Source organism: Glycine soja, chromosome 15 (genome assembly GCF_004193775.1).
Source record: "Glycine soja cultivar W05 chromosome 15, ASM419377v2, whole genome shotgun sequence".
Classification (NCBI taxonomy): Eukaryota; Viridiplantae; Streptophyta; class Magnoliopsida; order Fabales; family Fabaceae; genus Glycine; species Glycine soja.
Genome location: NC_041016.1, coordinates 42,877,466 through 42,905,367, shown reverse-complemented (window position 1 = coordinate 42,905,367; position 27,902 = coordinate 42,877,466). Strand labels below are relative to the sequence as shown.

The following is a 27,902-nucleotide window of genomic DNA, read 5'->3' as shown; positions in this document are numbered from 1 at the left end:
GGAGCTTTATGCCTTAGTTAGAGCCTTCCAAACATGGGAACATTACCTTGTTTCCAAGGAGTTTGTTATTCATAGTGATCATGAATCACTTAATTACATTATAAGGCAATGCAATTTAAACAAGAGGAATGTAAAATGGGTACAATTCCTAGAGCAATTCCCATATGTTATCAAATACAAAAAGGGAAAGACCAATGTGGTTGCAGATGCTCTTTCTAGGAGACACACATTACTTTCTTCCCTTGGAGCTCCAATTTTAGGATTTTATAACATAAGGGAATTATATGTTTTTGATGATTACTTATCTCCCATTTATGCTAGTTATGGGCATAAGGCCCAAGATGGATTCTACATTGCTAAGGGGTATTTGTTCAAGGAGGGAAGACTTTGTATACCCTAAGGATCCATTAGAAAGTTGTTGGTCAAAGAGAGAGGGTGGGCTAATGGGGCATTTTGGAATTGATAAGACTATTGTCTTCCTAAAGGAAAAATTCTTTTGTCCCCATATGAAAAAAGATGTCCATAGGTATTGCATTAGATGTGTGGCTTGTTTACAAGCCAAGTCTTGGGATAAGTACCTTTCTCACGTGGAGTTTTCCTATAATAGGGGGGGAGGGGGGTTCATAGAACTACTAGGCAATCACCTTTTGAGGTTGTCTATGAGTTTAATCCTCTCACACCTTTGGACCTAATTACCCTTCTACTTGACACTTATTTTATACATAAAGAAGGGGTATCTAGGTCAGAGTTCATGAGGGGGTTAGGAACCAAATAAAGGTGTATGCAACTAAATGCAATAGAGGAAGGAAAGAGTTGGTGCTTAATAAAGGGGATTGGGGTTGGCTTCATCTTATGAAGGACAGATTTCCTACTAAGAGAAAGTACAAACTTAGCCCCAGAGGTGATGGCCCTTGCCCTTTTTAGGTCTTAGAGAGGATCAACAACAATACTTATAGGCTAGACTTCCCAGAGGAGTATGGAGTTAGCAACACCTTTAACATTACTGATTTGGTTCCTTTTACAGGTGTAGTTGATTCAGATGATGAGGGGTTTACAGATTTAAGGACAAATCCTCTTCAAGAGGGAGGGAATGATGCAATCCTCCCTAATAGGGGATCCATCACCAGAGTCATGGCTAGGAGATTCCAAGAAGATTGAGCCAGAGAAGCAGGAGAAGGCCCTAGGATTCTCATAAGTCTTAGGGTAGATTTTGGGCCCATGAGCTAAGTATGAGCCCACTTATCATTGAACATATTAGATTAGGTTTTTATTATTTTTGGTCCTTGTATTTAGGGCTCCATAATATAGAGAAGATACCCTAGTATTGTAGAGGATACCCTAGTAATGTAGGATTTTTCAGCCCTTGTATTTTAGGACACCTAGACTAGTTTTTGTATTAGTGGTAGTTTTGTAATTTCACATGCATTAAGTGAACTATTTGATGTGTGTGTGTTGGGAGAGAAATTTAATTGAATTGGGAGAAGCCCAATCCAATTAAATTTTGTACCATCCTAAGGGGGAGATGAACATTTGCTTGCTACATCCCATTGCCACATCATATAGTCACACTTTGTGCAAGTCGTTCATGCATTACGTGCCTCATGACACCTAAACACACTTAGTGGAGAATCTTGGACTTGATCTTGGATTAGTGGGCTGAACCATAGCTAAAATTCACTAATCATAATTAGTGAAATTTAGGCTCTGCAAATTCAAATTCAAATTCAAGTGAAATTTGAATAGAAATTCAAATTTCCCTCTAATTTTGTGTGACACTTAGGTTATAAATAGAGACCTTGTATGTGCATTTTTTGGAACTTTGATAATTTGAGAATTACACTTCAAAGTTCAGACCTCATTTGAGGCATAAAATTTTGTGCTTTTTCTCTCCCTTTCCCTCCACTCATCTTCTCCTACCTTCAAGCTCTTATCCATGGCTTCATATGATGGTGAACTTCTTCTTGACTCATCTTCTCCTTGAAGTGGTGTCTCAAATCACCTTTACTCCTTCTCCATTTCACTGCCATTGATCTTCAAGAAGCAAAGGACTTCATTGATGAAAAAGATCCAAGGCCTACAAGCTCCACATGGAGCTACATCAAAACTCGTCCTGGTCACCATCTATTTTCAACAAAACCAGTCAATTTGCACCGACCCAAACTGGTTCATGTGCATCTCTAATCCAATAACATGCTCACCCCAAACAAGTGATCGGGTTCCTATCAGATCTGCTAGGCCAAACCGGTTTTAATAACACTCATTATAAGTGCAGTTGCACTTTTGATCCCTCTAACTTAATTGTGTGATTTTGACCTCTCAAGTTTTAGTTACACAAATTAGGTTCTTCGTCAAATATCACAATTGAGTAATTTTAGTCCCTTATTAGTATTTTATCAAATATTTAACATATTTTGATAACGTGACACTGAAAAATTTGTTGATAGTGTGACAAGTAATGTGTTCCCTAACGCATGTTGACATTCTTTTTGTCCCTTTGGTATCACAATTGTGAGGGACCAAAGTGGAATTTCACAACATTGACATATGTTTCAAACAACACGTTAACTATATCATACCCTTTCTTTTAGTGACACATCAAAAAAACTTGTAAAATGTTCAGTAAAAGATCGTCAAAGAAACCAAAATCAAACAAATACGTATTACGATTATAGGAACACCCAATTTATATAATTGGAACTTGATGGTCCAAAATTGAACAATTATAATTATAATATATGAGAACCAAAAAGGCAGTTAATTATGATTTTTATATGAAGGCTTAAATATAATTGTTATCTTTATAATTTAAAGTCTTGTCATTTTTCATTCTTCTACCTTTTTTCCCCAGACACGATCACTGCTTGGAACATATAAGTAGCCTTGACTGGTGAACAACTTCTCCATTTATATGACTGAAACCAAGCAACAATAAATGCCACCCATGCACATATGCATTTGGCATCTTTGATATCCAAAACTTGAACGAGACATTGTAATACAGGGCAGTTTAGCGCTAAACTGTGTTTTTAATTTTTTTATTAATTAGTTTGATGTTATTAATTTTTTAAATATATGAGAATTTTAAAAAAATTACAATTTTTATTAATTAGTTTGATGTTATTACAGTTTAGCGCTATTAATTTTTTTTAATAGATTTTTTAATGATGTGATTACTTGATGACAAAAATTAAAATAAAAAATTACAAAAATTAAAATTAAAACAAAAACCTTTAAAAATAGCTAAAATAAAAACAAAAACTCTTATTTATGGGACCAAAACGTTACTTAAGAAGAAAAAAAGATATATAACAGACGTACTAATAAAAAAAAAATTGCTCTGCCAGACGCACTAATAGTATATTGATGAAGATTTTAAATAAACTAACATAAATTCAAAGGTACAGTTTGAACCATGTTTCACTCCTCTCTACCAAACGTAGTGTCAAGGTGAGAGGGTGAGCGTGTGGCACAACCAAATTCAAGTTAGTTTTGTCTCAACAAAAGTAAGAGGGTGAGCGTGTGACACGAGCCAAAATTTGAGTTGGTTTTGCCTCAACATGTGAAACGTGTTTTGTTTAGGGCAAAGACAAAATTAACTGAGGTTTTTAATTCTTATGGTTGAAGGCAACTGTTTGACTGGGTTGGTTTAGATTACGCAGCATTTTATTCACTATGATTAAGAACTGCAAAATGAAGGCAACCTTTTGTTTTCTGTCATCCCATATCGGTTGCTTTTCAGCTTATTGTTTCCCCATTTTTCCCCATGTCATGTTGGATAGGATTAGTACTAGAGATTGTATACAAGGTATATCTGAACCTTAGGAATGTATACAAGGTATGGTGTTTAGCATGATTGGTTGGATAGGATACTCTTTAATTGTTCGAAACGTATATTTAAATGTCATTTCCCCATTGTCTGGTTACCACAATGCTTTGCTCTACTAGTTCATGATCAAGTGTTAGTAGTACTTTTAAAATTATTCAGTGTAGTTTGTAGTTTCATTTGGCATCAATGTGTACATAATCTTTTGTCATATTGCAGTGTGTATGCTGTTGGGAGGATCGTGATAAAATGTTCAAGGAAGTTGAAGCGAATCAGGAGGCAGATTAATGTCAGTAGCAATGAATACTCCATTTGCTTTTCTTCTATTAAAGATATAATGATATGGTACAAACATGCTTGTTTGAATATCCTTCAATTATCCTTTGTGTCATACCCTAATTTCGTCCGGGGACCATTGTTTGGTGGCATATAACCTTCTCTTGACCACCTCGAGGTACTTAACATCCATCGTTAGGTAATCCGCAAAGTTTCACAACATTTCGGAAGTTAAAAAGAAGCATTGTTGTGCAATCCGTAAAGTTTCGCAACATCTCGGAAGTCAAGAAGAGCCTTGTTGCGTACTTCGTAAAGTTTTGCAACATTCCGAAAAGGAAATGGGTGTCGTTACGTAATCCGTAAAGTTCCGTAACGTTTCGGGAAAAAATCGGTAAAAAAACACGAAAATGGGAGTGTATTTAGCAAAATGGGGTGTGTAAATAAAAAGGAGTGCATTTAGCAAAGGGGGGGGGAGGTGAACTTATCAAGATCCTCCACGTTTTGTTGGAAAATGGTTTCCAGAGCTTTCGACGCTTTCGTAATGCTTCCGTAAAATTCCTAAAACTGAGTAAGCCTATTTCACTTAATATTGGTGAAAGAGAAGAGGAAAAAGAGGGAAATCAAGTCCCATATGCTTCCGTAAGGCTTCCGTAATGCTTCCGTAAAATTCCCATAACCCTAAATAAGAATATTTCACCTAATATGGGTGAGAAGGAATAGAAAAAAAGAAGAAAGTCATGTCCTTTATGCTTTCGTAAGGCTTTCGTAATTTTTCCGTAAATTACGAAAGAAAGGGGTGAACTTATCAAAAGGGGGTGCAAATAGCAATTTTTAAATTTTCGAGGCTCGCTGGGCGACAACGTCCTCCCCCCTTTTCCTATAAATTGGCGAAGGGAGGCTGTTCCAAATATCTCTAACCTCCTTGGCTATGCATTTCAGTTGTTTTTGGTGAAAATAATTGTTTCCGTGAAGAAAATCCAAGCCGAGGTGTTTCCGTAACACTTCCAAGACTTTTCCGTGAGCAAATCCGTGAAGGTTTTCCGTCGTTCTTCACCATTCTTCATCCGTTCTTCATTCGTTCTTCGTTCTTCAACGGGTAAGTTTTTGAATCCGAGACTTTCAATTCATTTCTTGTTGTTTTGACTTTCATCTTTATTTCGTTCACCTTCGGTTTCTTTTCTTCCATTTTTAACAAGCTTTAACCGATCATTTAAGTCGTTTTCTCGCCTAATAAATGATAAAATGAATTTCAACCGATCATTTGCATTGTAATCTCGTTTAATCATTGTTAAAACAAAATCTAACCGATCGTTCATCCTGTAACCACGGTTAAACAAAAAAAAAGGCAAAGTAATAATAAAATAATCAAAATATCTTTGAATAAAATAATCAATCGGACGTTTTTCTTTGGAAGTTTCCTTGGATCAATTGACTAATAACCAAAGTGAAACTAAGGCTAAAATCAACTCACAAATCAAGCTTTGTCCGCAAAAATCACTAAAACCCATTTTAAGGTCCAATGCCTTAAACGTTAAGGCGTTGGACCATTAACGATTTTTTTTATTGAAAGGAGAGAAACGTTATGGCGTTGGACCATTAATGATCTCTTGATTTTGAAAGGAGAGAAACGTTAAGGCGTTGGACCATTTAACGATCTCTTGGGGTGGTCGACAAAAGCGGGGCTTTTGCTCCTACGTATCCTCAATTGTGATAAGGAAATCAGACCTACGTAGTTCTTGCAAAAGCGGTAAAGTTACATGTTGATTTCATGCTTTTGAACGGTCCATGTTAACTGATAAAAGCAAAGATGACCGTTTAAGGCATTGGACCTTAAAACGGTTTTTAGTGATTTTTGCGGACAAAGCTTGATTTGTGAGTTGATTTTAGCCTTAATTTCACTTTGGTTATTAGTCAATTGATCCATGGAAACTTCCAAAGAAAAACGTTCGATTGATTATTTTATTATTATTTTTCAAGATATTTTGATTATTTTATTATTATTTTGCCTTTTTTTGGTTTAACCGTGGTTACAGCGTGAACGATCGGTTAGATTTTGTTTTAACAGTGATTAAACGAGATTACAACGCAAATGATCGGTTGAAATTCATTTTATCATTTATTAGGCAAGAAAACGGCTTAAACGATCGGTTAAAGCTCGTTAAAAATGGAAGAAAAGAAACCGAAGGTGAACGAAATAAAGATGAAAGCCAAAACAACAAGAAATGAATTGAAAGTCTCGGATTCGAAAACTTACCGTTGAAGAACGAAGAATGGATGAAGAATGGTGAAGAACGACGGAAAACCTTCACGGATTTGCTCACGAAAACGTCTCGGAAACGTTACGGAAATACCTCGACTTAGATTTTCTTCGCGGAAACAATTTTTTTCACCCAAAACAGCTGAAATGCATAGCCAAGGGGGTTAGGGATATTTGGAACAGCCTCCCTTCGCCAATTTGTAGGAAAAGGAGGGAGGAGGTTGTCGCCCAGCTCGCCCAGGCGACCTGGGTTGCTTCTGAAGGAAGCAACCCTGCTTTGAAAATATTCTGAAAGGGTTCGGATTCGAAAATTTGAAAATTTCTATTTGCACCCCCCTTTGATAAGTTCACCCCTTTCTTTCGTAATTTACGGAAAAGTTACGGAAGCCTTACGGAAGCATATAGGACTTGACTTTCTTCTTTTTTCTATTCCTTCTCACCAATATTTGGTGAAATATTCTTATTTAGGGTTATGGGAATTTTACGGAAGCCTTACAGAAGCATATAGGACTTGATTTCCTTCTTTTTCCTCTTCTCTTTCACCAATATTAAGTGAAATAGGCTTACTCAAAGTTTTAGGAATTTTACAAAAGCATTACGAAAGTGTCGGAAGCTCCGGAAACCATTTTCCAACAAAACATGGAGGATCTTGATAAGTTCACCTCCCCCCTTTGCTAAATGCACTCCTTTTTATTTACACACGCCATTTTGCTAAATACACTCCAGTTTTCGTGTTTTTTTACCGATTTCTTCCCAAAATGTTACAGAACTTTATGGATTACGTAACGACACTCATTTCCTTTCCGGAATGTTGCGAAACTTTATGAATTACGCAACAAGGCTCTTCTTGACTTCTGAAATGTTGTGGAACTTTACGGATTGCGCAACAATACTTCTTTTTTACTTCCGGAATGTTGCGGAACTTTGCGGATTACCTAACGATGGATGTTAAGTACCTCGAGGCAGTCAAGCGAAGGTTGCATGCCACCAAACAATGGTCTCCAGACGAAATTAGGGTATGACACTTTGTCTTTTAGATGTTCGTTATTCCTAGTGTCCAACCATTCCATGCAATAACATATCCACTTGACTCAATCCTTTTTTCTTTTTGAATAATGAAACCTTATCATCTTTTGATTAGTGGTTTTTGATATTTGTGCTTAAGTTCTGAGATACCTTGTACCTAACTTGTCAAAAATAGCTAGAAAAAAGAATTTAAGACAAAAAAATAGAAAATCTAAGATAGTTATACCAATAACCATCTTAGTATGTGTGACATTCTAAGACGGTTATACCACAGTTATTGGTATAACCGTCTTAGAATCTTATACATACTAAGACGGTTGTACTAAAACGGTTGAGTGTCTTAACCGTCTTAGATTGCTTGCTATACTACAACAATTATGGAATCATTGTCGTAGAGCAATGAATCATTTATGACGCTTGTTTTGATGACGGTTCAAAACTATCGTAAAAAGTTTAAATGAATCGACTTAAAGGAGTGTTTTTCTAGTAGTGATAATCTCTACCCCACCCCCCTCCTAATTCAACATGTCATGTAATCTAATTGATAAGTGTGTACATGTAGATACAAGTGCTACAACATAATCTCTGAATTGAACTTTTGCCTTATACTTGCAAGTGCAGACAATGTTTTTTAAGTAGATAATTGGCATACTCAACAATTGGAATAATTGCCACATAGCTTTGCCACCAAGTTCAATGGATCCTCACGAAGAGTAGAGAAGAGAAATTACTAGTAAGGGAACAATAATGTAGCATAAAGGAACAATAAGATACTGTACATCATATTTAGGGAAAGAGCCCATGTGTTTTTATAACCATCAGTCAACAATACAATTGTTGAAACAAATAAGCTACTTACAGGAAAAAAATATGATGCTCAAAATAATGATCTCCAAGAACCTACCTCGACAGAACAACCAACCATTTACTTCCCTAGATTATAAACTCAGATTAATCATCCAACCTTTAAATGGATTGAAATGATACTTTTGGTCACCCCAATAGATTTCCTCCCAAATCATAAGCCAATATGCTTCGTGAAATATAGACCCATACTCCCCCAAGGTTAAGCATTAACAAGAGGTGAAGGTGATGGAGGTGTTTGAGTTGGTGCAGGCTGACCACCCCTATTTCTGCCACTACTGGTATTTTCCCATGGCTTCACAATGGATAGCACCACAAACAAGATGATCACCAAAAGAAGCATGATACAATAGCAGGTCCATTTCCTGGTGTTCTTTTGGTGCTTCCATGCAGTCTGCAACTGCTCAGCTCCGGTGCGCACAAACGAAGGAGCTCTTGCCACATGGCTCTCAATATCATCCAATTACTCACCTTGATGTTGCACCAACATTGTCATGTCAAGGAACACTTGGTGCAACTCCTTGAGATTCTTTTGTATCTCTTTGACAACATCATGCTTCTCTTGAATCTCATTGATGGTGTCCATAATTCTACCCCTTCCTTGCTCTTGAACGACCTTCTGAAGGAAAGTCTCACTCTCACCTGCAAAAAAGGGAAAAACACAGATTATTGTAGGACCTCCAAAACTTGCATCAAATGAGATTTAGATAACATTGAACCCAAAAGTGCTTCACATTCACAGACTTGAATTTGGAAGAAATACAGCTTTGCATTTTAATAAACTATCCACTAATTCTATTAAGTTCTATTTCTTCTTCAATTGAAACAATGATGAAGAAAATGAGAAATTAATCATGACTCTGTCCCAGTAGGCTTGAATATGAAAGATCAATTCTCCTACTAGTAAAATATTCGTTATGTTTTTTTGTAAATTTACTACTTTATTTCTGGTTTTCAAATATATAAACCCAAAATCTACTTTGAGTTCCAACTAAAATTTAATTGAGCATTATGCAAATGAAGTGTCTAAGATAGAACTTGCTTAAGAAACCAAAAACCTTGGTTGCTATATTTCAACTTGATGTGACATCTATGAAATTCAGAGAATTACTTATATTATTCACAATTCTCCAACATTATTCCTTTTTCTTTCTCTTTTGATAACATCAATCACCTTATCTCAAACGTTTATTTTTACCTCTATCTCCTTGTCGCTCCCTTTGTTGTATAAAATTATTACATCCATATATAATTTCTCTCGAGTTAGGTTTTCATGCTCTAGTCAGATATAATTATTGTGAGCAACAAATATATCCTAAATATTGAATTCGACTACATATTCGATACTCAAACTCAAAACCACAATTGTTTGTTGAAGCAAAGCTTCAAGAATTATTTTGATGATGCCATAGATTTTAAGAATTATTTTGATGATGCTAAGGAATTTCAAAGATCATTAAAGATCAATTTCAAGGATGAAGAAAGCAAGATGTCAAGCAAAGCAAATATCTCAAGATAAGAATTAAGATAGACTCTTAGAAAAGTTTTTCAAAAGCACAAATGATTGGCCAAGTGAGTTTCTATCATAACAAAAACTTTTCCAAGCATTTTACTCTCTGGTAATCGATTACCAGTGGCCACAAAGCTTTTTGGAAATGTTTTCAAAGTTATTTTCAAAGTTTTCAAAGCTGTAATCGATTACCAAAACTATGTAATCGATTACCAATGCTTTAAAACAGTTAAAAATGATTTTGTAAGTGTGTAATCGATTACACATCATTTGTAATCGATTACCAGAGCTTTTGAACGCTGGACATTTGAATTTTGAATAAAAATAAGTGTGTGTGTGTAATCGATTACCAGAGAGGATTTTCGAGAAAATCTGCCAACAGTCACAACTTTTCATTGGATTTTTGAATGGCCATCAAAGGCATTTAAATAGGTGACTTGGGCACAAATTTTCTTCAGAGTTTTCACTGTTGAAAAAAGGCATAATCCTCTCAAACAAAAATATCTTATCTTCAAAAATTCCTTGGTCAAACACTTGTGTTATTCAATAAGGAATTGAGGGCTTCATTGTAACATTTGTCTCTTTCAAGAGAGATCATTTCTTCTTCTTCTTCTTACTTCTGAAAAAGGGCTAAGAGACTGTGAGTCTCTTGTTGTAAAGCATCTGAGCACAAAGGAAGGGTTGTCCTTGTGTATTTCAGAAGGTGTAAAGGATTTGTGAGATAGTGGAACTCCCAAGCGGGTTTCTTGGGGACTGGACGTAGGCAACGGACTTTGCCGAACCAGTATAAAAACTCTGTTTGCACTTTCTCTTCCCTTAAACTCTTTTATTTATTGTTTCTTATTGTTTCTATTCAGTAAGTTTGATTTGAATTATTATTTAGGAATTCATTTTAAAAGGAATCTTGGGACTTGGGTTAAAATCAAAGTAGAATTTTTAATTGGGGAATAGTTTGTGATATCTTAATTCAACCCCCCCTTCTTAAGATATCTGAGGCCACTTGTTCAACAAGTGGTATCAGAGCTTCATTCTTGTACAAAGTTTCGAAGCTTCAAGAATTAATGGCCTCATCAAACTACTTGTTCCCCGAAGGCAATTCAATTAATAGGCCTCCCATTTTTAATGGAGTGGGTTACCACTATTGGAAAACCCGCATGCAAATCTTCATAGAGGCTATAGATTTAAACATTTGGGAAGCCATAGACATAGGGCATTATATTCACACCATGGTTGCTGGAAATACAACAATAGAAAAGCCTAGGGAAGATTGGAGTGAGGAAGAAAGAAGACTAGTACAATACAACTTAAAAGCCAAAAACATAATTACATCTGCCCTAGGAATGGATGAATACTTTAGGGTATCAAACTGTAAAAGTGCAAAGGATATGTGGGATACCCTACAAGTAACCCATGAAGGCACAACAGATGTTAAAAGATCTAGGATAAACACATTAACTCATGAATATGAACTATTTAGGATGAATGCAAATGAAAGTATACAAGACATGCAAAAGAGGTTCACATGCATAGTTAATCATCTTGCATCTTTAGGAAAAATATTTCTAAATGAGGATCTAATAAATAAAGTTTTGAGATGTCTAAGTAGAGAATGACAACCCAAGGTAACGGCCATCACAGAATCTCGAGATTTATCTAGTATGTCTCTTGTCACATTGTTTGGTAAATTACAGGAACATGAGATGGAGTTTGATCGAGGCCGTACCCGAATCAAATAAACATTAAAAATGCAGTATCTAGGAAGTGATCCTAGGTCGTCTCCTAGTGAGCAATGATCAACCAAACTTTCATGACATATAACAATAAAACAGTAACGAATTGGGGGGGGGGAGGGGGGTTTGTTTGTTTCTGCAAATCAAACAAAAAGCAAACTTGAATAAGAAAATAACAGAACTAAAACATGTTGTTTCCCCTTGATTCAAAAGCAAGTCTCTTATCCTAGGTCACGAGAATTTATCCTTAATCAGTTCAACCACTTAATCCAACCCGAAATTAATTTACTAAGCAAAAATTAACATAAGGTTGTCATTATGTGATTAAGCAACACATACACCAATTAATCCCTCTCACATGTCCATTAAGCATGAACGAAACTGATCATTAAGCATGAACGTAAAGTAAGCACAGAGACAATTAATCAAGCATTAAGCATGCATAGATTAATAGCAACAAATACAGAGCAATTGGTGAAGGGAAAAAACTGATCAAAATTCAATAGTAATAACAAAACCTCAAAGAGAGTTGTGCTTGATCCTCAAGAGAAAACAACACTGGAGACTCAGCCTTCCAGTAATCAACAGAAACGAAAACAAATTCAAAGGCAGAAGCAGAAAACGAAATTGCAATTTGAAGTAGAAAATGAAATTAGATTGCTACGTGAACAGTGCGCGTGAACAATAACACGAAACTGAAAATGCAAAACCCTAAAATTTTTCTCCTATGTCAACAGTCTCCCCTTTACTAAAACCCTGGTGCTGTTATATAGGTCCTCAGCCCCAAAGCTTATAAATCTGCTTTAAGTCCAAGCCCCAAAAACAAAATAAAATAAAACTGGATGAAATAAAATAAAATTGTCTGCTCTCTTCAAGTCCAAGCCGGTTCAGCCCAATTCCGGATCCAAGCCCAATTGCATATAATTCTCCTGAAATTAAATTAAAAACACAAAATTAGTCAAGTAGGCCCAAATGATAAAAATGTATAATTAATTTGACAATTAAGGCTAATCAGTAATTAAAATGGTGACAATAAGGGTTAAGAAATAGGAGAAAATAATGACACATCAAATTCCCCCACACTTAGCCTTTTGCACTCTTGGGCAAAATAAAAAAGTAGAGCAAGGAACAAATCCAGAGACATTAAAGAGAGGCAAACAAACACAAAAACATTTATATATTTCTCAATGAATCTCAAGGAATGAAAGGAATGGGCAACATCCAACATGTAAAGAGTTAAAGAATCAAGACAGTCATGAAAATCATCCAAGCACCTCAAACATGGCAAGGTAGTCAATCAGCTTAAGAATTCAATGAAAAGTGATAAAGCCTCACAAGATATGCACTCTATCTCTCAAGTGTCTAGGCTACTGTTTACTCTCAGAGCACCCATGAAAACAAACACCACATAGACTTGGCAAGACTCTAAAATTGACAACCAAACACCACATAGACTTGGCAAGACTCTAAAATTGACAACCAAACACCATAAACACATGCACATGAGGATCAAAAGGTCTTTTAAGGTTATAATGGGGCCAAGGACAAGGTAGAGGAAAGGATGGGATAAGTAGCTAAACCCAAAGGAATAGAGGAGCAATGGGGAATAAGTGGAAATTAAGCAAAAGTAGTAAACCCAAAACCAAAATTAAAATTAAGCATAAAAAGTAAACCAAAAACCTCCAATATCAAAAAAATCAACCAAGTCCTCAAACCAGTTCAAGTCCTCAAAACAAGACCTCATTTATTCAACTTCATTCTTTTTCTGTTTTTCTCTTCTATTTTTTTTTCGAATTTTTTTTAGAACAGAAAATGAAAATTTAAAAGCATTTTGAATATTTGAAAAATAAAGCAACAATTAGGCAATATATGTATATACATCAAGCATGGAAAAAATACATCATCAAGCATGGCCAACAAAAACATATCATCCAATGAAACATACCCCCCCCCCCCCCCCCCCACACTTATTTCCAAAACAATTCCAAAGCTCCAAAATTCCTTAAGGTTGAGATCATGGTTTTTCACTTAAGTCTTGTAATGAGCTTCAAAACAAAGAAAGGGGAACTTAGGCTCAATGGGGCTATCAAAGGAATTAATTTAAGGTAGGCTCATTTGGCTAGAGGCTTATAAGAACAAAATGCCTAAATCATCTCCCAACATGCATGTGAACCAAGAAATATCAACAAGAGTCAAGCCAAGGCTATTGTGCAAGCAATCAATGGGGCAAAACACACCGAATAAAATAAATGATGATGGCTCAAAATCTCACCAAGGGTAAATCAATCACTTTCAATTCAACCTTTCAAAACTAACTTGACATGTAGAGAAAAACAAGGATTTCAATTCACAAAATGCCAAGAAAATCCTATTTCAAAAACAATTACCCATTACTTGTACATAACCTAGAATTCAAAGAGAAACATGAAATTTTGTACATAAAACATAAAACCAAAATGACAAAATTAACCTAGAAAACCCCAAACAAAGAACAATCTCCCCCCGCCCCCACACTTAAACAACACATTGTCCTCAATGTAACACAATCATAAGATCAAGAGCAATCAAAACAATCAATAAATTTGGACAAGTGCAATAAAAGTAAAGAAGGAGACAAAAAAAGAAAACTGCCTAAGTCATGGCGGAAGAGAAGTAGGGTGAAGTAAGGAGGTCTCCTCCACCACTACATCCACCAAGGAAGGATTTGTGAGGAATGGTTTCAGCCGGTGTCCATTGATCTTGAAGCTCTTATCTGTGGATTCACTTTTGATCTCAACTGTAACATAAGGAAAAACATTAGTCACCACAAAAGGACCAATCGACTTTGACCTTAACTTACTACTCATGAGTCTGAGCCTAGAGTTATACAATAAAACTTTCTGTTCAACCACAAAGTCCTTCTTAGCTATCAAGCTGTCATGGAACTTCTTGGTCTTTTCCTTGTAGAATTTGGAATTCTCATAGGCTTCTAAACGGATCTCATCTAGCTCACTTAGTTGTAACTTCCTTTCCTCTCCAGCCTGATCAATAGAGAAGTTGCAGGTCTTTACAGCCCAGTAGGCTCTGTGCTCTATCTCTACACGAAGATGACATGCCTTGCCAAAGATAACCCAATAAGGAGACATTCCTATGGGTGCTTTGTAAGCAGTCCTATGCGCCCAAAGAGCATCATCCAGCCTGGTGCTCAAATCCTTTCTATTCGGCTGCACAATCTTCTCCAAGATCCTTTTTATCTCCTTGTTTGAAATCTCAGCCTGCCCATTAGTTTGGGGGTGGTAAGGTGTGAAAATTCTGTGCACGACCCCATACTTTTTGAGCAAGGCATACATGGATCTGTTACAAAAATGGGTGCCTTGATCACTAACGATGGCTCTAGGGACTCCAAACCTGCAAAATAGTTTAGATCTAACAAAATTCACAACAACCTTAGCGTCATTAGTTCTGTTGGCTTTGGCTTCCACCCATTTTGAAACATAATCAACAGCAAGGAGAATATAAACAAAACCAAAAGAGACAGGGAAAGGCCCCATAAAGTCTATACCCCAAACATCAAACACCTCACAGAACAACATGGGTTGTTGAGGCATTTGCCGTCTCTATGAAAGTGAGTCGTCTGCTCGTTGACAAGGCTCACAGGTGCTACAGATTCTCCATGCATCCTTAAAGATGGAGGGCCAATAGAAACCGCAGTCAAGCACCTTGCGAGCTGTCCTCTGTATGCCAAGATGGCCACCTGGTGTGGAAGAATGACAGAATTGCAGGACCGAGTTGATCTCATGGTTTGGAATGCATCTCCTAATAACCTGGTAACTGCATAACTTCCACAAATAGGGGTCATCCCAAATATAATGCTTAACATCGCTCTTAATTTTATCAGTTTGAGCTTTAGATGCTATGGGAGGAAAAACAGAAGCAACCAAATAATTCACAATATTAGCAAACTAAGGAGTGGGGAAGGAATCAGAAATCTGATACAGAATGTACAAATGGTCATCCAGAAAATCATCCCGAATGGGTGAGTCCTCAGACGCACGCTCAATCCTACTCAGGTGGTCAGCCACGAGGTTCTGTGCACTGCTCTGATCACGGATCTCCAAATCAAACTCTTGGAGCCAAAGCATCCACCTAATCAATCTAGGTTTTGATTCAGCCTTCTTCTGCAGGTACTTCAGAGCTGCATGGTCAGTATAAACAATAACACGAGTACCAAGCAAATATGAAAGAAATTTCTCAAGAGCAAAAAATATCGCTAATAGCTCATTCTCTGTGGTAGTGTAATTTTCTTGGGCAACATGCAAAGTTCTGGAAGTGTAGTAGATCACCCGAGGCAGCTTGTCAATCTTTTAAGCAAGGACAACCCCCAATGCATAATTGGATGCATCGCGCATCAGCTCAAATGGGGCTGTCCAATCAGGTACCTGAATGATAGGGGTGGTAGTCAACGCACGCTTGAGGCAATCAAAAGCCTCTTTGCACCAGTCATCAAAATCAAACTCCACCTCCTTTTGCAGCAGATTGGATAGTGGAAGGGCCACTTTGCTAAAGTCCTTAATAAAGTGCCTATAGAACCCTGCATGGCCAAGAAAAGAATGAACCTCTCGCACGCAAGAGGGGTAAGGCAATTATGAAATAACAACTATTTTTGCAGGGTCTACCTCTATGCCCTTACTGGAAATTATATGCCTTAAAACTATACCTTGTTCTACCATGAAGTGACATTTTTCAAAATTCAGCACAAGGTTAGTTTCAATGCATTTATTAAGAGCTTTATCTAGACTATCCAAACATGCATCAAAAGAGGATCCATAAATAGTAAAATCATCCATAAAAACCTCTATGCAACTCTCTAAAAAGTCACTGAAAATGCTAAACATACACCGCTGGAAGGTACCAGGGGCGTTGCATAGGCCAAAGGGCATCCTCCTATAGACAAAAATGTCAAAGGGACAGGTGAATGTGGTCTTTTCTTGATCTATAGGAGCAATATGAATTTGTAAATAATCAGAAAAACCATCAAGAAAACAGTAATGAGACTTACCTGCCAAGCGCTCAAGCATTTGATCAATGAATGGCAGGGGAAAATGATCCTTTCTGGTTGCCTGGTTCAGCTTACTATAATCAATGCAGACTCGCCAGCTGTTCTGCACTCTTGTGGGGATATGCTCATCCCTCTCATTCTTGATCACTGTGAGACTTGTCTTCTTAGGAACCACTTGGACTGGACTCACCCACTAGCTGTCAGAAATGGGGTAGATGATTCCATCTTGAAAGAGCTTGGTCACCTCCTTTTTCACCACATCTAGAATGACGGGGTTGAGTCGCCGCTGTGGCTGCCTCACTAGCTTAGCTCAATCCTCTAAAAGTATCGTATGCATGTAGGTAGATGGGCTAATACCAGGAATGTCTTCTAAAGTCCATCCAATGGCTTTCTTGTGCTTCTTGAGCACTAGCAACAACTTCTCCTCTTGCTCAGCAGCAAGGGAGGTAGAGATGATCACTGGAAAATTTTACTTGTCCTCCAAGTAAGCATACTTGAGGTTTGCTGGTAAGGGCTTCAACTCTGGTGTGGGTGGTGGCTGAACAGTGGGAGGAACCAGGGTATGAGAAGAAGAGGAAGGTTCCTCAGCCTATACCTCATAAAGCAAGTCAGAAGTATATGTACCTCCTGCAACATGGTTAGTGCATTCTGACTCTAAAAAATCAACATCAAGAGGTACAACACCCAGAAAATCAGAACCATACTCAAATTCAAATTTACTTTCAGCACAAAAATCAGATATAAGATCAAATTCAAACTTAAATTTAGATTCATTGCATGAGGAATGACAAGTATGCAGATCAGACAAAAATGGGTGTTTCGTACCATGAAGAAGATCAAAATCAAACATATAATCATCAATAATCTGATCAAGTATCTCAGCACGAAAAACAGAATAATCCTCAGATGGATGTTTCATGGCATCAAGAATGTTAAAATGAACAACAATATCACCAAATTCCATAGACAATGTGCCAGCATAAACATCTATCTTGGTTCGGGCTGTTTTCATAAATAGCCTGCCTAAAATAATTGGAACTGAACCATGGGAAAATTCCTCTTCCATATCAAGAACATAAAAATCAGCAGGAAAAATAAGTTCACCAACCCGAACCAACACATCCTCTATGAAACCTACGGGGTAAGCAACACTTCCTTTTGTGGGTGCACAACTCCTTTAGAAACTTGGCATATCTTAGAATTTGCTTGAGTGCATCTAGCAGAGGTATATTCACCTCTACTTTCCTGAAGGTCTCCAAGATCTCATTATCCACTTCTTCAATCTTTTTGTTTGGAATTGCTCTAGGTGGAAAAGGAAGAGGAATAAGAGGCTGCTGCAAGTCAGAACTACTAGAAGAAGGTCCACCTACATGAAAATTTTTGTTAGCTCCCTCATGATCAGGAAGCTTTCTCTTTTGTGCAACTATCTCATCCTCTTTTTTAGGTGTAGAATGAAGCTTGTCAGGTTCAGGTGCAGGTGCTGCTACTGGTGGAGGCACTTTAATTTGCTTGCCAGACCTCAAGGTGATGACACTCACATTTTTCGGATTCTGCACAGTTTATGAAGGCAATTTGTCATAATTTTGGGATTGAGCTTGGTTCAACTGAGTAGCCATTTGCTCCATTTGATTTGTCAGACTCTGAATGGAGGCTCTTGTCTCTTGCTGAAATTGCATATTCTGGATGGTCATTTGCCTCACTAACTCCTCTAAGGAAGGTTGAGAAGGGGCCTCAGTTGCTTGTTGTCTTTGTTGTTGCTGCTGCTACATTGGAGGAGGAACATATGGTTTGCTTGGACTAGCAGCATTCTGGAAATGAGGGACAGGCTATTGTTGCTGCTGCTGTTGTTGTTGTTGTGGAGGATTTGCCCATCTCAGATTTGGATGATTCCTCCAACCTAGATTGTATCTTTTGTTTGAAAGATCATAATTATTCTGCTGTTGTAGGTTTTGCTGCTGAGGGGGTCTATTATAAATGTTTGAAGCATAGGCTTCAGGTTGCTCATTGAATCCAGATTGCTGCAAAGAAGGACAGAGATCTGTGTGGTGATCAGCAGAAGAACATAAACAACAGACACTTGCAACAAGTGCAAATTTCTGATTTACGACAAGCTGAGTTACTAGGTTGACCACGACATCAAGTTTTCCCTCAAGCTTCTTATTTTCAGCAGATGAAGATGAATCCGTGGCCACATCATGGACTCCTCTAAGGACAATAACATCATTTCTTGCACTGAATTGTTGGGAGTTGGAAGCCATCTTCTCAATCAGATTCCTAGCCTCAGCAGGAGTCATATCACCAAGAGCTCCACCACTGGCAGCATCAATCATACTCCTCTCCATGTTGCTAAGTCCCTCATAGAAATATTGCAGAAGGAATTGCTCAGAAATCTGGTGGTGAGGACAGCTTGCACACAATTTCTTGAATCTTTCCCAGTACTCATACAAGCTCTCTCCACTAAGTTGCCTGATGCCTGGAATGTCTTTTCTGATGGCAGTGGTCCTAGATGCAGGGAAGAATTTCTCCAAGAACACCCTTTTAAGGTCATCCCAACTGGTAATGGATCTGGGAGCAAGGTAGTACAACCAATCTTTCGCCACTCCCTCCAGAGAATGAGGAAAAGCTTTTAGAAAGATATGATCTTCCTGAACATAAGGGGGTTTCATGGTGGAACAAACAATATGGAACTCCTTAAGATGCTTATGAGGATCTTCACCTGCAAGACCATGAAACTTGGGCAGCAAATGTATTAGTCTAGTCTTGAGAACATATGGAACATCCTCATCAGGATATTGAATGCACAAGCTTTCATAAGTGAAGTCAGGTGCAATCATCTCCCTAAGAGTCCTCTCACGAGGTGGAGATTGAGCCATGTTCTCAGTATGAAAATTAGCAGCCAAATGCTCAAAATCAGAATGTTCAGAATCACCAGTAACAAAATACTCAGAATGCATAGAATACACGGAATGCTCAGAATGATCAGGATGTACACTATGCCTAAATAATCTATGAAAGGTTCTATCCATTTCAGGATCAAAGGGTTGTAAATCACCTGGATTATCCCTAGTCATGCACTATATGCAGCAAATCATGTATTTCTCAAACAAGCACCAAAGAGGGTAAAACTACAACTATACTAAAACGATATCCAAATGAGCTGAAAATTTGTGAGCAACACCCTAAAATCATGAAAAGATAGCACAAAATTTTCAGACAAAAATTCAAAGTCTAACTATGAAAACTGCCTAAGCAAAGTTTAGAAAAATAGGACAATAATACTTGAAAAATAAAAAAAACTTAGTAAACAGCCGATTATTCAAGTTTAGGAAACCTCAACCGGCTAAAGCGTGTTGCCACAACATGGGAAATTTTTTTCTACCCCAAATGCATATATAATAATAGTCATTCTGATATCTGGAGCAAAAGTTATGGCAGTTTTAAGTTTTGCTAAAAACAAGTTCCCAAATTTTCCCAAATTTTTTGTATCTCTCAAAATTCAGTCACACCAAGTGCTTCTGGTATTTTTCACACAAAATATGGATCAAAAGAAATTACCACACAAAAAATCAGCCAAAAATAACAATTCTAGCTATCAAAACAAAAATTGCCAATTAAATTGCAAAATCAGTTGCTAGTTCAGTCGCTAATCACTATTCACAGCATTACACAAAACTGAAACGGGGGAGCGCTAAATAGGGGACGCGACTGAAATGCAAAACAGATTACTACACAAAACAAAACAACACACACTCACAACACTAAACAACAGAGCTACACATAAAACAACTAAACACTATTATGAACTTTTGGACCACTACTCCCCGGCAACGACGCCAAATTTGATCGAGGCCTTACCCGAATCAAATAAACATTAAAAATGAAATATCTAGGAAGTGATCCTAGGTCGTCTCCCAGTGAGCAATGATCAACCAAATGTTCATAACATATAACAATAAAACAATAACGAATTGGGGGGGGGGGTTGTTTGTTTTTGCAAATTAAATAGCAAGCAAACTTGAATAAGAAAATAACAAAACTAAAACATGTTTTTTCCCCTTGATTCAAAAGCAAGTCTCTTATCCTAGGTTATGAGAATTTATCCCTAATTAGTTCAACCACTTAATCCAACCCAAAATTAATTTACTAAGCGAAAATTAACATAAGGTTGTCATTATGTGATTAAGCAACACATACACCAATTAATCCCTCTCACATGTCCATTAAGCATGAACGAAACTGATCATTAAGCATGAGCATAAAGTAAGCACAAAGACAATTAATCAAGCATTAAGCATGTATGAATTAATAGCAACAAATACAGAGCAATTGGTGAAGGGGAAAAACTGATCAGAATTCAATAGTAATAACAAATCCTCAAAGAGAGTTGTGCTTGATCCTCAAGAGAAAACAACACTGGAGACTCAGCCTTCCATTAATCAGCAGAAACGAAAACGAATTCAAAGGCAGAAGCAAAAAACGAAATTGTAATTTGAAGCAGAAAACGAAATTTGATTGTTATGTGAACAGTGCACGTGAATAGTAACATGAAACTTAAAATGAAAAACCCTAAAATTTTTCTCCTATGTCTACAGTCTCCCCTCTACTAAAACCCTGGTGCTGTTATATAGGTCCTCAGCCCCAAAGCTTACCAAATCAGCTTTAAGTCCAAGCCCCAAAAATGAAATAAAATGAAACTGGACGAAATAAAATAAAATTGTCTGCTCTCTTCAAGTCCAAGCTAGTTCAGCCCAATTCTGGATCCAAGCCCAATTGCTTATAATTCTCCTAAAATTAAATTAAAAACATAAAATTAGTCAAGTAGGCCCAAATGATAAAACTGCATAATTATTTTGACAATTAAGACTAATCAGTAATTAAAATGGTGACAAAAAGGGTTAAGAAATAGAAGAAAATAATGACACATCAGAGTTGCAAAGACTAAATCAACATGAAGAAAATGATAAGAAGAATAAGGGAATTGCTCTTAAAGCCTCATCTTCAATCCAAGAAGAAAGTGATATGGAAGATTCAATTGACTTGGATGATGATGAAGAACTTAGTCTCTTTGTCAAAAGATTCAACAAATTTCTTAGGATGAGAGAAACTCAAAGAAGACAAAACTTCAAACCTAAAAGAAGGATTGAAGAATCATCTCAAACTCGAAGATGCTATGAGTGTAATCAACTCGAACATCTGAGGGTTGATTGTTCAATGTTTAAGAAAAGAATGGAGAAGTTCGAAAACAAGAATATTGGAGAAAAGAAGGCCAAGAAGGCCTACATTACATGGGATGATAACGACTTAGAATCGTCTGATGATTCTAAAAAAGAAGTGATTAATCTATGTCTAATGAGCAAAAACTATGAAAGCGACGAAGAGGTAACATCTTCTAACAAATCTATTTCTTTTGATGAGTTACAAGATGCATTTGCTGAATTACATAGTGAATCTATTAAACTTGCAAAACTTGTTTCTTCATCTAAGAAAACTATTTTAGATTTAGAGAAAGAGATTTCAAAGTTAAATAAAGAGTTAGATCATCTTAAGTATGAAGTGTCAATCTCTAAAACAAAGATGTATTTTTGATAAAGCAGGGATTAAATATAAACCAGAAAAAAAACAAAAGTTTTATAAAAATTTCTTTTCTTCCACACAAAAATATAATTCTTCTTTCATTACATATTTTTACTGTGGAAGAAAAGGGCATGGCATATCTACATGCTATTTTAGGAACAATATTAAAATGATTTGGGTCCCAAAAGGATCCATTGTTCACACTAACACTCAAGGACCCAATAAAGATTGGGTACCTAAGTCACAATGTTGATCTTGTAGGAACCCTTGAGGAAAAAGTGGTACATAGATAGCGGGTGCTCAAAACATATGACGGGAGATGTATCAAAATTCACACATATCTCTCCCAAGAAAAACGAGCATGTAATCTATGGTGACAACAACAAAGGTAGAATTCTTGGAGTTGGAAAAATAGGTACAAATTCTTCAACCTCCATTGAAAATGTTCTACTTGTTGAAGGTCTTAAGCATAGCCTGCTTAGTGTTAGTCAATTATGTAATAAAGGCTATCTAGTATCATTTGATTCTAAAAAATGTGTCATTGAACATGGACATGATACAAACATAAAGCATATAGGGTTTAGAGTCAATAATATTTACATGATAGACTTAAGTCAAAAACTAAGTGATAATAAATGTTTTCTTAGCAAATATAATGATCCATGGCTATGGCATAAAAGGATTGCTCACATTAACATGGAACACTTAAACAAATTAATTTCAAAAGATTTAGTTGTTGGTTTGCCAAAACTAAAATTTGAAAAAGATAGACTATGTGATGCATGCCAAAAGGGAAAACAAACTAGAGTTTCATTCAAATCCAAAAACATTGTTTCAACTACTCAACCTTTACAATTACTACACATGGATTTGTTTGGCCCTTCTAGAATCATGAGTCTTGGGGGAAGTTACTATGCCCTTGTTATAGTTGATGACTATTCTAGATATACTTGGACACTATTTATCACTCATAAGAATGATGCATTTCAAGCATTTAGGAAACTTGCAAAAATGATTCAAAACATGAAAAATCTCAAAATTATATCTATTAGGAGTGATCATGGGGGTGAATTTGAAAATAAAGAATTTGAATTATTTTGTGATAAGTATGACATTGAACATAACTTTTCTGCATCTAGAACCCCTCAACAAAATGGAGTTGTTGAAAGGAAAAATAGATCTTTGGAAGAAATTTCTAGAACCTTATTAAATGACACTCCTCTTCCAAAATATTTTTGGGCTGAAGCCATTAATATTGCATGCTATATCATGAATATGGCTTTAATAAGACCCATTTTAAAGAAAACTCCATATGAACTGTTTAATGGTAGAAAACCCAACATTTCACAGCTTCATGTTTTTGGTTGCAAATGCTTTGTATCAAACAATGGAAAAGAAAACTTAGGAAAGTTTGATGCTAAGTCAGACGAAGGAATTTTCCTTGGTTATTCCTTGCATAGTAAAGCTTATAGAATATATAATAAGATAACTATGACTATTGAAGAATCTATTCATGTTTCCTTTGATGAGTCTAATGCTATTCCTCCAAGAAAGGATATTTTAGATGATATTGCAGAATCTTTAGAATGAATGCATATTTATGGACAAGATTCTAAAGGAAAAGGAAAAGGAAGCAATGGAGATCCTCCAAAAGAAGCCAAATCAAATGATGAACTTCCAAGAGAATGGAAAGCTTCAAGAGATCATCCCCTTGACAACATTATTGGTGATATCTCAAAAGGGGTAACAACTAGACATTCTCTTAAAGATTTATGCAATAATATGGCTTTTGTGTCTATGATTGAACCTAAAAATTTAAATGAAGCCATAATAGATGATCATTGGATAGTTGCTATACAAGAAGAACTAAATCAGTTTGAGAGAAACAATGTGTGGGAACTAGTATAGAAACCTGAAAACTACCCCATCATAGGAACAAAATGGGTATTTAGGATTAAGTTAGATGAACATGGCATAATCATTAGGAATAAGGCTAGATTAGTTGCAAAAGGATATAATCAAGAAGAGGGAATAGATAAAGAAGAAACATATGCTCCAGTTGCAAGATTAGAAGCCATTAGAATGCTTTTAACTTATGCATCCATAATGAATTTTAAGCTTTATCAAATGGATGTTAAAAGTGCTTTTCTAAATGGCTTAAGTCAAGAAGAAGTATATGTTGAACAACCCCCAGGTTTTGAAATGTTAGATAAGCCAAATCATGTTTATAGATTGAAAAAGGCTTTATATGGTTTGAAACAAGCCCCTAAGGCATGGTATGAACGACTAAGCAAATTTCTTTTAGAGAAAGATTTTCTAGAGGAAAAGTGGATACCACACTGTTCATAAAGAGAAAGCATGATGATATTCTGTTGGTTCAAATATATGTTGATGATATAATCTTTGGATCCACTAATGATTCATTGTGCAAGGAGTTCTCTCTTGATATGCAAAGCGAATTTGAGATGTCGATGATGGGAGAACTAAATTACTTCCTGGGCTTACAAATCAAGAAAACTAAAGAAGGTATATTTGTCAACCAAGCAAAATACTGCAAAGAATTGATCAAAAGATTTGGGATAGAAAGTGAAAGCACATGGCTACACCTATGATTACTGGTTGTTACTTAGATAAAGATGAATCCGGCCAGTCTATAGACATGAAACAATATCGAGGTATGATTGGATCTCTTCTCTATTTATCTGCTAGTAGATCAGATATCATGTTTAGTGTATGCATGTGTGCTAGGTTATAATCCAACCCCAAACAATCACATTAGAGTGCAGTAAAAAGGATCATAAGATACCTATTAGGAACAATCAATTTAGGATTATGGTATCCTAAGAACTCAACATGTAACAATTCTGACTTTGCCGGATCCAAAACTGATAGAAAGAGCACAAGTGGGACATGTTAATTTATTGGGTCTGCTCTTGTATCATGGCATAGTAAGAAACAAAATAGTGTTGTTTTATCTACTGCTGAAGCGGAATATATTTTTGTTGGCCGCTGTTGTGCCCAAATTTTATGGATGAAGCAACAACTATTTGACTATGGAATCCTTCTTGATTATATACCCATTAGGTGTGACAATACAAGTGCAATCAATCTATCCAAAAATCCAGTTCAACACTCTAGAACCAAGCATATAGAAATTAGGCACCATTTATTAAGAGATCATGTTCTGAAGGGAGATTGTGTTCTAGAATTTATTGATACAAAGAATCAGCTTGATAATATCTTTACAAAACCTCTCCCTAAGGAAACATTCTTTGCCATTAGGAGAGAATTAACCCTCTTAGATGTTAGTGATTTGGATAAATAAGGATTGATTGGTTAATTGAAACATTTGTGTTTACCGATTGCTTGAGTTTGATGTTTTAAATTTCCCCGCACTTTGGCTTTTTGATGTTGCCAAAGGGGAAGAAAAAAATAAAGAACTTAGAAATCAAGAGAGGTTAAAGAAAGGGGGAGTATAATCTCCAAAAGAAAGGGGGAGTATTTGTATATATTTGTATATACTATCTTGATTTCAGGACTTGTCAACATCAAAAAGGGGGAGATTGTAGAAGCAAAGCTTCAAGAATTATTTTGATGATGCCAAAGAATTTCAAAGATCATTAAAGATGAATTTCAAGGATGAAGAAAGCAAGATGTCAAGCAAAGCAAAGATCTCAAGATAAGAATTAAGATAGACTCTTAGAAAAGTTTCTGAAAAACACAAATGATAGGCCAAGTGAGTTTCTATCTTAACAAAAACTTTTCCAAGCATTTTACTCTCTGGTAATCGATTACCAGAAGTTGTAATTGATTACCAGTGGCCACAAAGCTTTCTGGAAATGTTTTCAAAGTTATTTTCAAAGTTTTCAAAGTTGTAATCGATTACCAAAACTATGTAATCGATTACCAATGCTTTAAAACAGTTAAAAATGATTTTGTAAATATGTAATCGATTACACATCATTTGTAATCGATTACTAGAGCTATTGAACATTGGACTTTTGAATTTTGATTAAAAATAATTGTGTAATCGATTACACCAATGCTGTAATTGATTACCAGAAAGGATTTTTGAGAAAATCTGCCAACAGTGACAACTTTTCATTGGATTTTTGAATGGCCATCAAAGGAATTTAAATAGGTGACTTGGGCACAAATTTTCTTTAGAGTTTTCACTGTTCACAAAAGGCATAATCCTCTCAAACAAAATATCTTATCTTCAAAAATTCCTTGGCCAAACACTCGTGTTATTCAATAAGGAATTGAGGGCTTCATTGTAACATCTGTCTCTTTCAAGAGAGATTATTTCTTCTTCTTCTTCTTCTTCTTCTTCTTCTTCTTCTTACTTCTGAAAAAGGGCTAAGAGACTGTGAGTCTCTTATTGTAAAGCATCTGAGCACAAAGGAAGGGTTGTCCTTGTGTGTTTCAGAAGGTGTAAAGGATTTGTGAGATAGTGGAACACCCAAGCGGGTTTCTTGGGGACTGGACGTAGGCAACGGACTTTGCCGAATCAGTATAAAAACTACGTTTGCACTTTCTCTTCCCTTAAACTCTTTTATTTATTGTTGCTTATTGTTTCTATTCAGTAAGTTTGATTTGAATTATTATTTAGGAATTCATTTTAAAAGGAATCTTGGGACTTGGGTTAAAATCAAAGTAGAATTTTTAATTGGGGAATAGTTTGTGATATCTTAATTCAACCCCCCCTTCTTAAGATATCTGAGACCACTTGTTCAACATTGTTAAGTTGTAATAACCCTGAACTAGGAGATATAAGTTTCAATGACTATGACATAATGAAAAATAAAATGAAATGAAATTTAACTTTCCCAAACTAGGACAAACAAATGATTTGAAACAAATCCTTACCAGTGGAGATCAAGAGATTGAAAGTCTTGTCATCGGGATTCTCGCCAGTGATGGTGAAGTATTGTCATTGCATGGTCTCGCAGTACAAGATCAACATCTCAAATACAATTATAATATGTGAATTACGATATCAAGGATCTTGGATTAAGATGTAGCTACATGAAGGATCTACTTTGATCCAAGATCCTTCATGTAGCTACATGAAGGATCTTGAATTCTCCATAACCACACTATGACTCCAATTGTAGCTACATCTGTCTGCAATTTTGTGCGATATCAAGGATCGCAACTATGATTTCAACCACAATTGAAAACTTTGTTAACCAATCTCATACCCCCGACACCAACAGAAAAGTTATCTTAGCTATTGTGACTATGTCAGGAACAAAATTGTGGGCCTTAAATCCCCAGAAATGGCTACCAATGCGACCAAAGCCAGCCTGAACCTCATCAGTAGTAAAAAGTCCTCTGGCTTTTTTAATGGTATTGTACACATCTAGCAAGTAACCAGGAGCCAATTCAATGATACCCCCCCTCTCCCTATCACAAACAAAAAATAGTATCAAGGTGTGTTATTGTTTTTCATTTATTCCTTTAATCATAAATTAATTTATTATATCTTGTTACTTGCTCAGGACATTCTACAATTTAAAAAAGAAAAGAAAAAGCAAAAAAGAAGAAGAAAGTTGGATCTATCTATAATATGCATTTTGGCTTGATACCTATATGGCTTTAGATATAAAGGCTGCACCATTTCCAGAAGTTCCAAAGTTAATGATATCTTGGACATCTCTTGCATACTTCTCTCCATTAGAACCGAAAATGCCTCTATAAGGTTGTGGATTTACTGCATGATGAACACCACTCTTTTGACAATACCAGCACAAAAACATATTAGATAAACAATGTATTACATAATTACATTTGAAAATCAG

General features: G+C 36.2%; 1 pseudogene; it reads right to left on the bottom strand.

Moving 5' to 3' along the window:
* Positions 1–8,448: 8,448 nt before the first annotated feature.
* Positions 8,449–27,064, bottom strand: LOC114386173 (annotated as a pseudogene).
* Between the last annotated feature and the right edge of the window lie 838 nt (positions 27,065–27,902).